Source organism: Tachypleus tridentatus, chromosome 1, assembly GCF_004210375.1.
Source record: "Tachypleus tridentatus isolate NWPU-2018 chromosome 1, ASM421037v1, whole genome shotgun sequence".
NCBI classification, from domain to species: domain Eukaryota; kingdom Metazoa; phylum Arthropoda; class Merostomata; order Xiphosura; family Limulidae; genus Tachypleus; species Tachypleus tridentatus.
The window spans coordinates 141,788,616-141,801,875 of record NC_134825.1 but is presented as its reverse complement, the minus strand read 5'-3'; the positions used below and the strand labels follow the sequence as shown (position 1 = coordinate 141,801,875).

At 32.8% G+C, this 13,260-nt stretch overlaps 1 protein-coding gene across 6 annotated transcripts in view; it reads right to left on the bottom strand.

Annotated features, from left to right (window-relative positions):
• LOC143225789 (beta-1,4-glucuronyltransferase 1-like) overlaps positions 1-6,386 on the bottom strand; it is a 33,696-nt gene extending 27,310 nt beyond the window's left edge. Inside the window, exon 1 of one of the 6 annotated variants that reach the window (XM_076455793.1) lies at positions 6,095-6,386. The gene's annotated coding sequence lies outside the window, so the exon portion shown is untranslated. Of the gene's footprint in view, positions 1-1,565; positions 1,921-5,800; positions 5,913-6,062 lie in introns of those variants that run through there. The other 5 variants (XM_076455811.1, XM_076455831.1, XM_076455801.1 and 2 more) reach the window with 5 other exon arrangements.
• Positions 6,387-13,260: the final 6,874 nt, after the last annotated feature.

Here is a 13,260-nt window from a genome sequence, read left to right as displayed (position 1 = left end):
CACAGAAGGCAATAGTTTGAGTGATATGGCAATAAACAACCTGAGCCTGACAAAAAAAAAGAAAAATTACCAGGAGCAGAATAATCATATAGAGTGCAAATGAAAGGGAGAATGATGAGAAAAACAATCAGCCCAAATTTTTGAAAGAAAGGAGAAACCAGAAATAAAATCAGCTGATACCTGTGATAAAAATTGCAAGTAGTGTCTAATGCATAAACATTCAAGCAACATCTTCATAGGGCTAAAAGGATGAGAAAATACATTTTCAGGGACCAATATTATATAAAACAGGAGGCTAAAAAATTAAAACATGAAACTAATGAGAAACTGAAGAACACAGAAGCTCAAATCCAATACAAGGGTTAGGTGAGGGAACAGCTGATGAGAAAAACCCTGAAGAGGTCCTAAGAATCAGACAATGAAAGATACAAAAGGTAGTCAAGAAAACTTTTGTATAACAAACAATCATCAACATGCATAACATTTTGAGACAGCATGGGTCCTACTATTTCATCTCAACTGCTCCATCCTCCAAATTATTAATATATAACTTTTTTTTAATCTTATCATTCATGTACTTAAAACTGTTTCTTAAACTCCTATTTACTGTCTCCACAACATCCAAAGGCAACCCATTCCAAAGACCATCCACTCTGTTAGAAAAATAAATCCGTCTTAAATGGAAATGACTACTACCCTGCCAAAATGTATATTTGTATAACCTTGTCACTGTTAAGTATGAAAAAAGATGACGCACCAACACTATCAATTCCCCTTACAATTTTAAACACCTCATATCCCCCTTAACTCATGCTTTCCAAAAAAAAATTTTCAGAGATTTCAACCCCTCCATCTCAAGCACCATTCTAGTGATGCTTCTCTGAGCTCTTTCCAACACAATCAACATCCTTCCTAAAGCAGAGAGTTCAAGACTGAACATAATTTTTCAACTGAGGTCTAACCAATGACTTTAGACTTGTATTCAATATTTCTGAAGATACAACCTAAATCCTATTTGTCCCACCCCTAATTACAGCACAGTTTGGATAACTTAAAACTAATCAACTATTACACAAAGATCTCTTTCTTTCATTAAGGCATTGAGGTTATTCCCAACCAAATCATACTTATAGCTTAAATTATGATGAACAGTATGCACTATCTTACATTTATTATATTTAAAACCCATTTGTCATATATTTACCAAACTTACTAAATTATCTAAATCCTTTTATAAATCAGAAGCATCCTCTTTAACAGGTAGCAACACCCAAGACACTAATATAGTCTGCAAATTTAAGTAATTTATTGACTATTCATTCATCTATGTCATTGTATAAATCAAAAAGAGCAAAGTCCTCAAGACTGAGCCCTCAAGTACCCCATTTATGATATTAATCTAGTCTGACAAAACTCTGTTTATGACAAATTTATACATTCTTCCATCCAGACACTCTTTTAAACAATTAGCTAATTTATTCCACACACATATAGAAACTTTTTATTTAAAAGCCTTTTATGTCGCACTTTGTCAAATACTTTCTTAAATCCAAATATACCCTTACCTTTATCTACATAAGCAGTAACCTTTGTAAAGAATGTGAAAAGATTTATAAAGCAAGATTTTCCTTTATGAAACCATGTTCACTATCCAATAAAATTCTAAGCTGCATTAAATTACTTGGTCTGTAACAAATTTCCACTAAAAGCCTTTTCCTACCCAAATGGATTCAATCTCCTTGCTGTTATCTTTAATATCAACTTCAACATCACATAACTTACATTTTACATAGAAAGACACTCCCATGCCCCTCTTTAATCCACTCAGGCTGTATTACCAGGTTATTAGGAATTTCTGACTTTACTATCAGTCGATTTCTTAGTAATAGCAGGAATGGGAAATGCCTACATTTAAACAAGGTCAAACTTAAAATAAATCAGCCAATCACAATAAAGGTGAGTTGTGAGTGTGGTATTAATATTTTGCAAATGGCAGCCTCCTGTTAGTGCCAATTTCATTGATTTTGTAAAAATATTTTCTAATTTCTTACCATGAAGCATAACTTTCTGGAACCAAGCACTTCAAATGAGAAGATACAAGATACAAAGGCCTAAGATGTTTACAACTGTTCAGGTATTGCAAAAATTAGATGAATCAGATGAAGATAAATTCAATCAAATGTATCATGAAAAATGACTTGGAATCACTTGAAAATGAAGAAAGTTTAGAAGAATCTAAAAGTAATGATGATATGCCTCAAACCATATATGCAGGTCGGAGTAATATTTTTTCTGCACCAGAGATTGATTTACAGTTTAATGATAACAATGTAGGCACATTTGGAAATTGAGTATGTTATGTTCAATGAAAACACATCAGAGGTAAAGAAACCACCCTGGAGTAATATACAAGGACATTCCTTTCAAACTGGCCAAGAGCTCAATTTGGTGCTCTCTCTGCACGAAATATCTCTGCATCAAATGCAGGTTATCATGCTGGGAAGACTGGCACACCAAGGACCAGTTATTGGTACTAGATTAAAGGTAAACCTATTACAAATAATATTCTCAAATTTTATGTCTTGGTGTAGTAGTTTTCACATAATATTTTTCTGTGACATGTTATTATGCATTTTTGCTGTGGAGCTCAGGCCAAGGGACAATTTGGCTCTCTTGGGTCAGAGTTGATAGGGTTAATACCCTATCCCTATTAAATAGCTTGTAACCCTGTATTTCAAAGAAATTTTTCATAAAACCATTTGCATTTAACCATGTTTCAGATATTCTCATATCATCAAAATCCTCCATTCTTACTGAAGCTCTGAAGTAATCCATTTCATTTCTTATCCTTCTAGCATTACAACAATACAATAGTAATAATTAAGCATACCCTCATAACTACTTCTATACTTTTACTCATTTATTATTTCCTATTTAAACAGCCAGTTAGCCAATCTGTTTTAACCTATTGTTTGAGTATGATACACGACTAATATTTAATAAAGATTTGAGTAATAAGAAAATTTTACAGTTACTTGCCAAACTTGCTAAACAGTAAAGTTAAACTTATCTGATTTGATAGTTGTTTTTTCTATTTGGTGAACATAACTAAAGTAAAAGTACATAAATATCACAAAACCCCATAAACTAAAATGCTTTAAAAAGGCTGACCTTTCTTTTTCAAGTGCAAACATGCTGTTTTCAAAACTGTTTCATTAAAAATGACCAAACCACTTGATGCAATACCACAATATTTTCATAACCAAGGTCTGTACAAAAAAAAAAACTCAAGGAAATACTTGGTAATCAAAAAATGAATAATGTAACCTCAAAAAATGATAAGCTCTGAGCAAAAAATGTTATTCTTTAAGACAGATAATAAAATCAACAAGAAAGTTGTTTTGTTTACAAGAAAAAAGTTTGTAGCTGTACAGAAATAAAAATGTACTTTTGTCCATGACTTACACTAAATATTTAGTGAATAAATGTCAGAAAATGGCAAAATAACACTTAAAAATATTTTTGAATTAAAATTGCTGAAACATAGTTATAATTAGCATAAAAACTAACTTTAAAATTTACATCTTAAATATTTTTATTTTGGTAAAAAATATATAAAGCCATAGAGAACCCTGTCTTCATTTTTCAGACTATAATTTAGAATTAAGTTACCTTTTCAATCTTAAACTTAGTACACAATAATGTGTAGTACATGCAATCCAACTGCACTGTTTAACCTTTAGAAACAAAAGATTTATTCACTTATATATCATCTGTTGCAACAATACTGTGTACACTTTTTCCAGACTTTTGAATAACTAGTAATTTATTTTCTTTGATCATTCCATCAAATGCCCCATTAAAAAATAAACTGTAATTAAATATCAGAGAATTGCATACATGAAGCTACAGCTGCAGAAGAGATCAATGTCAAGGTAGCAAACAAGCAAGAAAAAGTATTAAACTGTTAATGGTTGTAGCAGACATCCTCCAAGAGAACATAAAAAATAAATAAGTAGTGAAGGAGCTGCATAATAAGATGAAGGAAAGTAGATTGAGGATGGTATGGGGCTCTAGAGATTAAGGTTTGAGAAAAGCAGAAATCTCATGACCATAGGCTATAGAAAACAAGTCACAAAGACTCAGACAAATAATCATGTTTTAGTTAGTGCAGAGTTGGGACAGAAAGGCATCAAAAATAATGTGAGAGAGTGAAGAAAAGCAACCCAAAACTCATTAAAAATTACTAAAGAATGAGGAGTGCACATACCTCAGTAAATAAGCATTGCAAAGTAAAAGAGATTGAGATACCTTTTCCTTACCAAAAAAGGAAGAATCAGAAATAAAGGCAGGTAGTGAGAATCTCTTCTCACTAATTTGTTAAATTTGTTATAAGATTAGACAGACTCAGCAAATGTAACAGAAAAAGGATTATGAGACCCAGATTTGAGATATATATGATAAAACAGAACCATCCACATCACATGCAATGGTAGTACCATTAATGAGAGACAAAGTGTCTCCAATTGCCTTTGAAACAGCAGGAAAAAAAAAAGTACTGAAATAGTGTCAGAGTACAGGGTAGTAGCAGAAATGTGCATCTAAGAATACACAGTACACAGAATTTTGAAAATATTTTTTCCCAAAGTCATTTCAAAATTGATAAATATTTTTCATACTATTACACAGATACTACTAAAAGTAAAATAGTAAAATCACTGTTCATATAATTATAAATTAAATACAACAGTCTTTACTATTCAGAAGACTACATTTGCTCAACTACTAGTAGTAGGTATTTCACATTTTATCAAATAAGCACTTACTATTGTTTATTATTATTATTATTTATTATTGTCTTTACAGACAAGTCTCACCACACACACATGTATATTGCTAATTTCAACAGAAAATCATATGCATTCAATAAAATGTTCAATTTTTAATACTAGAAGTTTAAAATAGTATACAGACAATGTTTCACATGACAAAGTCTTGCTGGACAAGGTTGCTCTCAAATATTTTTTATATAGTTACCTTTTTACTTATCTCTTATCATAATTTTTGAAGACATGTTGAAAGTTGTTTGTTTGCAATTTTAGGTGTTTGTTTCAAAGTGAGAATCTAATTAGGCAGGTAATTTGATAATTATAGCATGTCAAGATGACAAATTACACATCAGTACAAAAAATGTGGCATTTTGATGCATAAAATTGGTGTCTCATTAGAAAGAAATGGTTCTATTTCAATAAAACAATTGTCAAACACATTTTTCAGTTGAATACAAGAGACTAATAATTTTTTTAAATGATTAGAAAATACAAAAGACATACATATACAAAAAGAATTTTGTATGAAGACAAAACAAAAACTATGATGATTCAATTCACGTAAAGAAAAACTAAGAACAATTGTCCACAACTGAAATATTCTTCAAAAACACTTTTTCAATGTTTATAAAAATTAGAGAAATGTTGGTGGTCGACTTCATTTGATTACCGCATTCACATTACGTCTCATAGTTACAATTTTTCACAAAATATGCATCTTATACTTTATCAAAGTAGCGCCAAACATTTGCAACAAAATTCTAAATTTTGTAAACCTGATTTATGAATAAGAATACAACATCAAAAGTTAGTTTGTTTTAAAGCGACTCAGTAATCATCGATGTGAGCCATTGTCCTGGAGCCGTTTAAAATACGTATGAAAAAGGGAAACATTTAATTTTATAAACAGTTTATGCAACTTGAACGTATGAAGTATAATTTTAAATACCTTGTTAGACATTACAACTTACATTTTAGTTCTATAAGTCTTAATCGATACTCTGTAATGTCAAAAATAAATCATACTAAATTACTAGTTTGCCCCTGAAGAAGAAAGTTCCACCTTTCGAGTAATACTCTGGGTTATAAAGTTGATATTTCATTTCATACCAAATTACTGTTAATATTACTAATACATTCAGCATCTCCTCACAATAATGCATTTAATTTTCTAATTTGAAATACAATATTTACAGTTAAATTTTATGTTTCAACTTTCAACTTCAAGCTTACTTAACACATGCTTCGTAGACACTCAACCATACCATTAAACATATCCAATTACAATCGAACTTTCATTTTCATGCCTTCAATGCTTTTCACTCTCCAACCTCTCTTCTTATTTTCGTTCACGTCACGTATCATGTAAAATAATGCTCGTGTACCTGAAACCTGAACTCTAGCGGGTGACTTAAAAATTACTTATTTTGTGAAACAAGCATTTCATTTGTTTTTCGTTGAACTCAAAATGACACAATGTGCTATGTCTATTTTGCCAACCGTGAGTCTCGAAACTCAGTTTTTGGCGTTATAAGCTCTCGGGTTACATCTGAGCCAGTGGAAAACGAGAATCAAGTATAAAATTTTGTATGAAAGAACGACTTGGTTTGTTTTGAATTTCACGAAAAGCTACTCGAGGGATATTTGCGCTAGCCGTCCCTTGTTTAGCAATGTAAGCCTACAGGGAAGGTAACTAGCCATCACCACCCATCGCCAACTCTTGGGTTACTCTTTTACAAACGAATAGTGGGATTGACCGACATATTATAACGCCCTAACGGCTGAAAGGGTGAGTATGTTTGGTGTGACGGAGATTCGAACCCGCCACCATCAGATTACGAGTCGAGCGCCTTAACCACCTGGCCATGTCGGACCCAAATAACCTTTACGTTCTTGTTTGTTTTTTTACATTTAAGAATAAATTATGGACAGTTGGCCACATTAATTATGTTTAAATTAACAACGAAGTCACGTTTCAATTAATATTGTGCTTTATTGTCATAGTCTACTCAGCAGCTAGCCTTTATTGCTGAAAAAAAAACATTTTGTGAGATCTCATATGGATTGATGAACAGTTGTTTTTTTATGTTGTTATATTAAAGCTTGTAATGTCACTGTGTTTACAAATATACTAGTGACGCAACCAGGGTATTTAATTAACTTGGAATAGATTATTCTCAGATATGTCAAACACAACAACAATAAGAGAGTTCAAGAGAAGGTTTGAAGAATGCTTAAAAACTAGAAACATGATACAAGTAGATGGATTTTTGACGAAATTAATTTCATACAGACCTCTGTGGCCCGGCATGGCCTAGCGCGTAAGGCGTGCGACTCGTAATCCGAGGGTCGCGGGTTCGCGCCCCCGTCGCGCTAAACATGCTCGCCCTCCCAGCCGTGGGGGTATATAATGTGACGGTCAATCCCACTATTCGTTGGTAAAAGAGTAGCCCAAGAGTTGGCGGTGGGTGGTGATGACTAGCTGCCTTCCCTCTAGTCTTACACTGCTAAATTAGGGACGGCTAGCACAGATAGCCCTCGAGTAGCTTTGTGCGAAATTCCAAAACAAACAAACAAACAAACAAACAGACCTCTGTTGTGCCTCAAATTTATATTATGGAAAAGAGAAACAGCCTTGTATGAAAATTTTATGTTCGTCTACTGTATGAGTAGTGGCACGAGTGTGTCTTGTCCAATCTTAACTTCCAGGAAAAACCTTCTTCAGTAAGTTCATATCACTTCAACAAAGCCACTTTAAATTTGTCATAATCCATGGCATCTTCTGACGTTGCCCAGTTACCTTTGTCCCTATTCTAAATTTGGGTGAATATTTTATATCTCTATAGGAAAGAATCCATATCATCTTGCTTTTTATCATATTTGGGCAGCTTGGTCAACTGACCCTGACCCCATTGTCATTCAAGGTAAAATTTCTTTACCTTGTAGAATATCACAGTTGTATCTGAAACTATATGATTCTCATTTCTCGTCACCTCCCAGTGGCACAGTGGTATGTCTGTGAACATATATACTTTAATAAACCAGGTTTCGATACCCCTGATAGGCAGAACACAGATATCTCTTCCTGCAGCTTTGTTCTTAATTACAAACCATAATAACAATTATTCTTGTCAGAAGTCCACACAGACTGATTCAGTCACTTTAGAGTCAAACTGATGAAACAAATTATGTTACTCCACTTTGTTCCTTACTGCACGATCTGCGATACATTCACTTACGTTACCCTGTGGGTTACCATAGTTTATCTCAAACTTTAAATAATTGGCTCTTTCGTTAAACTCCACGCAGACGTGATTTGAGAAGGCAAATTATTTTCCTTATCTCTGTTAAACAGTAAAATTCACTTTATGATATCACTGTTAATGCTAATCAGTCACGTGCTGGCTAACTTCACGTTTTTTAACTTTTTTCTGACTGAACTCCACTTGACTTCTCGTATCTGTATGTATTTATAATACGTGACAGAATAATCTAGAAATTTCCAGTTAGCCCAACATGGCCAGGTGGTTATGGCAATAGACTCGTAATCTGAGGGTCACGGGTTCGAGTCCACATTTCATCAAATATGACTGCCTTTTCAGCCGTGGGGGCATAAGAATGTGACAGTCAACCCCACTATTCATTGGAAAAAGAGTTGTCAATGGGTGGTGATGATTACCCGCCTTTCCTCTAGTTTTACACTGCTAAATTAGTGTCGGTTATCGTAAATAGCCTTCTTGTATGGCCCGGCATGGCCTAGCGCGTTAAGGCGTGCACTTCGTAATCTGAGGGTCGCGGGTTCGCGCCCGAGTCGCGCCAAACATGCTCGCCCTCCCAGCCGTGGGGGCGTTATAATGTAACGGTCAATCCCACTATTCGTTGGTAAAAGAGTAGCCCAAGAGTTGGCGGTGGGTGGTGATGACTAGCTGCCTTCCCTCTAGTCTTACACTACTAAATTAGGGACGGCTAGCACAGATAGCCCTCGAGTAGTTTTGTGCGAAATCCCAAAAAACAAACAAGCCTTCTTGTAGCTTTGCGCGAAATTCAAAACAATATCAGTATCTCTAGCCCTCTAGAAGCAACAGTATTACACATAACTAGTAAAATTCAGAAGCTTCGAATAAGATGATGTCAACAATATTGCTAAAGCCTACTACAACAATTAAACTGCATTTACAGTGTATGCTCTTTACCGAGTTACATAAAAAAATTGTTATAACTATTACTTTTAAAATAATTAATTCTTAACACTCTTGCTATGAAAACTAAACAATCATTGAATATTAAGTCACAAAGTAAACTAAATAATAACACTTACATTAAACAGTCTTGCATATCCAACACAGCAGAGAGTTGGAATAATTTCCACAACAGAAATTATACAAAATCTCTAACTGGCTGAATCAAAAATGAAGATATTCAGAAGGCCTAAGGAGTTTATCTTAAATAAGAAAGTCAGGATTGAAAATGCAAGGTTAAAATAATTTTGATTAGTCAGAACAATGAAGTCAAGAGTGTGAGTTTAAATCTCAATGACTCAGTTATGAATTATTTTGTCTTGAGTAAAGGTAACGTGTCTTGCAGACGAAATGATCACCTGTCAACTGTTAAAATATTTTGAAGCTATACTATTGGCAACCAATATATTATTGTCATCAAAGATCTGGCTGTATCTTGTTTTGGTGTAGATTCTGCTCAACAAAACAAAGCAATCCTATATTTTGTCACAAATGTTCATAACAACAAAACGAAGCAACCTTAAATTTTGTCACAAATGTTCATAACTAAATAGGTTATCTGTTTGGCACTTTTCTCAGACGGAAAGATATTGACTAAAGAAGTAGAACGTTCACATTTAAAGAATAAAGACTGTGAACAATAAAAGCAACTTGTGTTGAAATATGCTGATATTTTTACTAATATACCTGGTCTCACAGGTTTTTCTGAACACAGTATTGTAATAACAAAAGAAAAGTCAGTTTTTAGTAAACCTTTTTGTTATTCTTCAACAAAATAACAAGTGCTACATCACCAAGATGAAATATTTTATGATTGGTTAGTTCAGTGGTTCCCAACCTTTTTTATGCCTCACACCCCTAAAAGATTTTAATATGTTCTCGCACCTCTCACAGTAATTATTTATTTAAGGATAGAGGTTGGGAACTACTGGGTTAGTTGAACCCTTCAGTTCTTCTTGGGCCTCTCCATTACTTATTGTTATGAAAAATCTAATTACCAGGTTCTGTATGGACTGGAGGAAGTTATATCAGATTTCAGAATCTGACCACTATCCATTGTCTCATATTAGTGATATATTGAATGCTTTGTTAGACTTGCCATATGGATATTGGCAAATATCTGTTAAGATGGAGGATCATCGTAAAACCACCTTCATAACTGATAATAGACTTTATAAACTTTATACCTTTGAGTTTGATGTCAATAATCTATCACCTAAACTTTTTGTCATTGTCAATGTTAACACTGCAGAACAGTTGGCTACTTAACAATTAAAGATGATAAATATGAGTATATGTACTCTCATTTAAAAACTGAACTAATATCAAATGACCAGTTATTCCCAAAACATTGAAATTAGTGATGTTAATTGAATTGCATGATCAAACAATGGCTGGTCATCTGGGTCTCAAATAAAACAATAAACAAAGGACCCACACATGGATATTAGAATCATATGAGACAGGATATCAAAAGTTGTGTTGTCAAGCCATGTTTGTGAAACCACTAAATTTGATCAGAAGTGGGCAGCTGGATCTATCCAAAGCATCAAACTGATGGAACCAAGGGAAGCAATAAAAGTAGATATCATGGAACATTTTCTTAAGTCTAGGACAGGAAATGATAATGTGTGGGCTGGGATAGATTATTTCACTAAATGGGTTAAATTATATCCTCTTAAAGTAACTAGAAAAGTTATTTTGAAAAACTAATTAATGAACACTTGTGTGTATATATATGGTAATCCAAAGACACTTGCATTTGATATTAGCACACACTTTGCATCTTATTTGATGGATTAAATTTGTAAAGCTATGGAAATTCAACACATCTTTACAACTCTGTATCATCCTCTGTCTAATATTACTAAAAAAGTAAATGGAAATATCAGTAGAATGATATACGCTTATACTGAAAAAAAAAGCATTATATTTGAAATAATCACTTATCTAATTTTCTCTAGTCATTAAATTTTCTATTAATGAGTCTAAAGGTTACAAACCAACCAAATTTCACTTGGGATGTGAGATCTTCCTTCCTTGGGACTGACTGATGAAATACCCAACAGTATTTCAAACTGTAGATGAATGAACAGCAAAATTATAAGTTGTACAGAAGGCAAGATCCAATTTTGAAAAGGCTTAAAAGCAACAAGCCTACAACTGTAAAAGATGCAGAAACACATCTAAAGTAGTTGATTTAGTATTATTAAAGGTATGTACTTTATATATTGCAGCAAATCATTTTACTGCAAAATTTGCTTAGAAGTGGAATAGGTCTTTGGAAATTATGAACAGTGTTACTCCATTGATACATGAAGTAAAATATCCTAGATCAGCTCTAGTTATAGTACATTTTCATATTTCTAATATATATACATATTATCATGAACAGTGGTGAAGAGAGTATTTATCCTAGTCAGTTGCAGCAGAATGAAAATATCAGTTATATAAAACATGATGGTTGTTTCCCCACTAGAAAAAAAAAGAAAGACTTTTCTTGGTGTGTTCACTTCTTGTCCCTCAATGGATCCTGCTAATGACTTTCCTGTTTCCTCCTACAAGAACATTGTAACTACATTACAGAGTTACTTATCATAGTTAGCTGGTATTCAGTGTTAAACTTTTGATAAACCAGAGTCATAAGTTAAAGATTCGAAAACATTAACTGTGTTTTTCTTGAAAGGTACTTGTACTGAAACTGTAAAGAATTGATGATGTCAGTATAAAAAGGCAGTTAAAAGGATACAAAATTTGGGACACATGATGTGATTTACGTTTTCACTTTGTTTTTCAAGGAAGGAGTGCAAGACAGCATATTGTATTCTTTTTCTGGTTATGGTTGTATTTATCTTTCATTTATTATTTCCTTCCATTATTTAGTTTATCTATGAATTTTAGTTGCATTAAACACTAACTTATCTTCTAACTAATACTTTCTATTTTGAATAAATATGTGTGTGATGAAGTTGATACCAGCTTGCCTAGTGATGACATACAGATACTATTAACATAGTAGAAGATTATATAAATTTATGCAGTGTATTTTCACAACCTACTCAGTGAATAAATACCCTGCCAGAAGCTTCACTAACACAGAAAGAGTCACAAAATAGTCATTGCTGTTTGTCAATCAATATTGTTATTAAGATTAAAAAACATTTTTGTGCTGCTGTATTGTTTAGAATTAGATTTTGTCTTTCTGGTTCTTTTCCTGATTCCATGATTTTAAATAATACTGATATTTATGGCATATTGTTCATTAATATTAGTGTCAAACCAACTTCCTCAATCAAAGATGACTGGAAAATCCAAAGACTTAAATTCTTGCCAAATTTCTTACTTTACTGATTCATGTTTGGTGTTAAAGTACTTTTCCATTCTCTTTTCAGTTTTTTGGTTTTGAAGGTATTGTTCCTGACATTTTTCAATAACAACTACGGCACTAATAAAGTAGAATATTGTGTACTCTTTTTAGTAAAAGATGTCCAGTAGTACAGTAATGGTACAGCTTTTCAAATGTTATTTCAAGATGTATTTTATATGAAAATCAGATGTCAGATAGTGCAATATTTATTATTTAAGTTTGTTTCAGACCTCTTGTTTCATCACAAAAATGTAGCCAACTGTGTTAGAAATGTGTTGAAGTTGAGTATCTCTTGAAAAGATGAATGAAATTGTTTTGTAATAGGCCATCACACAAATCTATCACATGTGGGACTGAAATCAACTCTACAAGTAGTGTTACATAACCTCTAGAACATTTTAAATGATTATCAAGTGTGTTGAGAAAAATATATGTTACTATATGTTATTTTCTTATTGTAAATATAGAAGCATGAATGGAAAATATATATAAAGAAAGGAACATGTTTGGGTATATATTTGATGTTGTTTGATTTATAGGTATTATATATATACATATTTTCATGTTGGTGTTTTTACCTACATCATTTTATTGTAACATATGAAATACATTGATTTTAATTAAATATCTCCTATATGGAAACTGTTAAAAAGTACTCTCTTCCTTGTGCTCTGTGAAATGACAAGAAATGGTGGCATCTAGCTGAAAAAATCCTACTGGCTACTTAGCAAAGCTGGGTGCTCTAATCTGCTACATATACTCACTGAAATGAAAACCAAAGATATTTTCCAATAATGCATTGCATTCAGTTCTCCTCTGCTTTAAA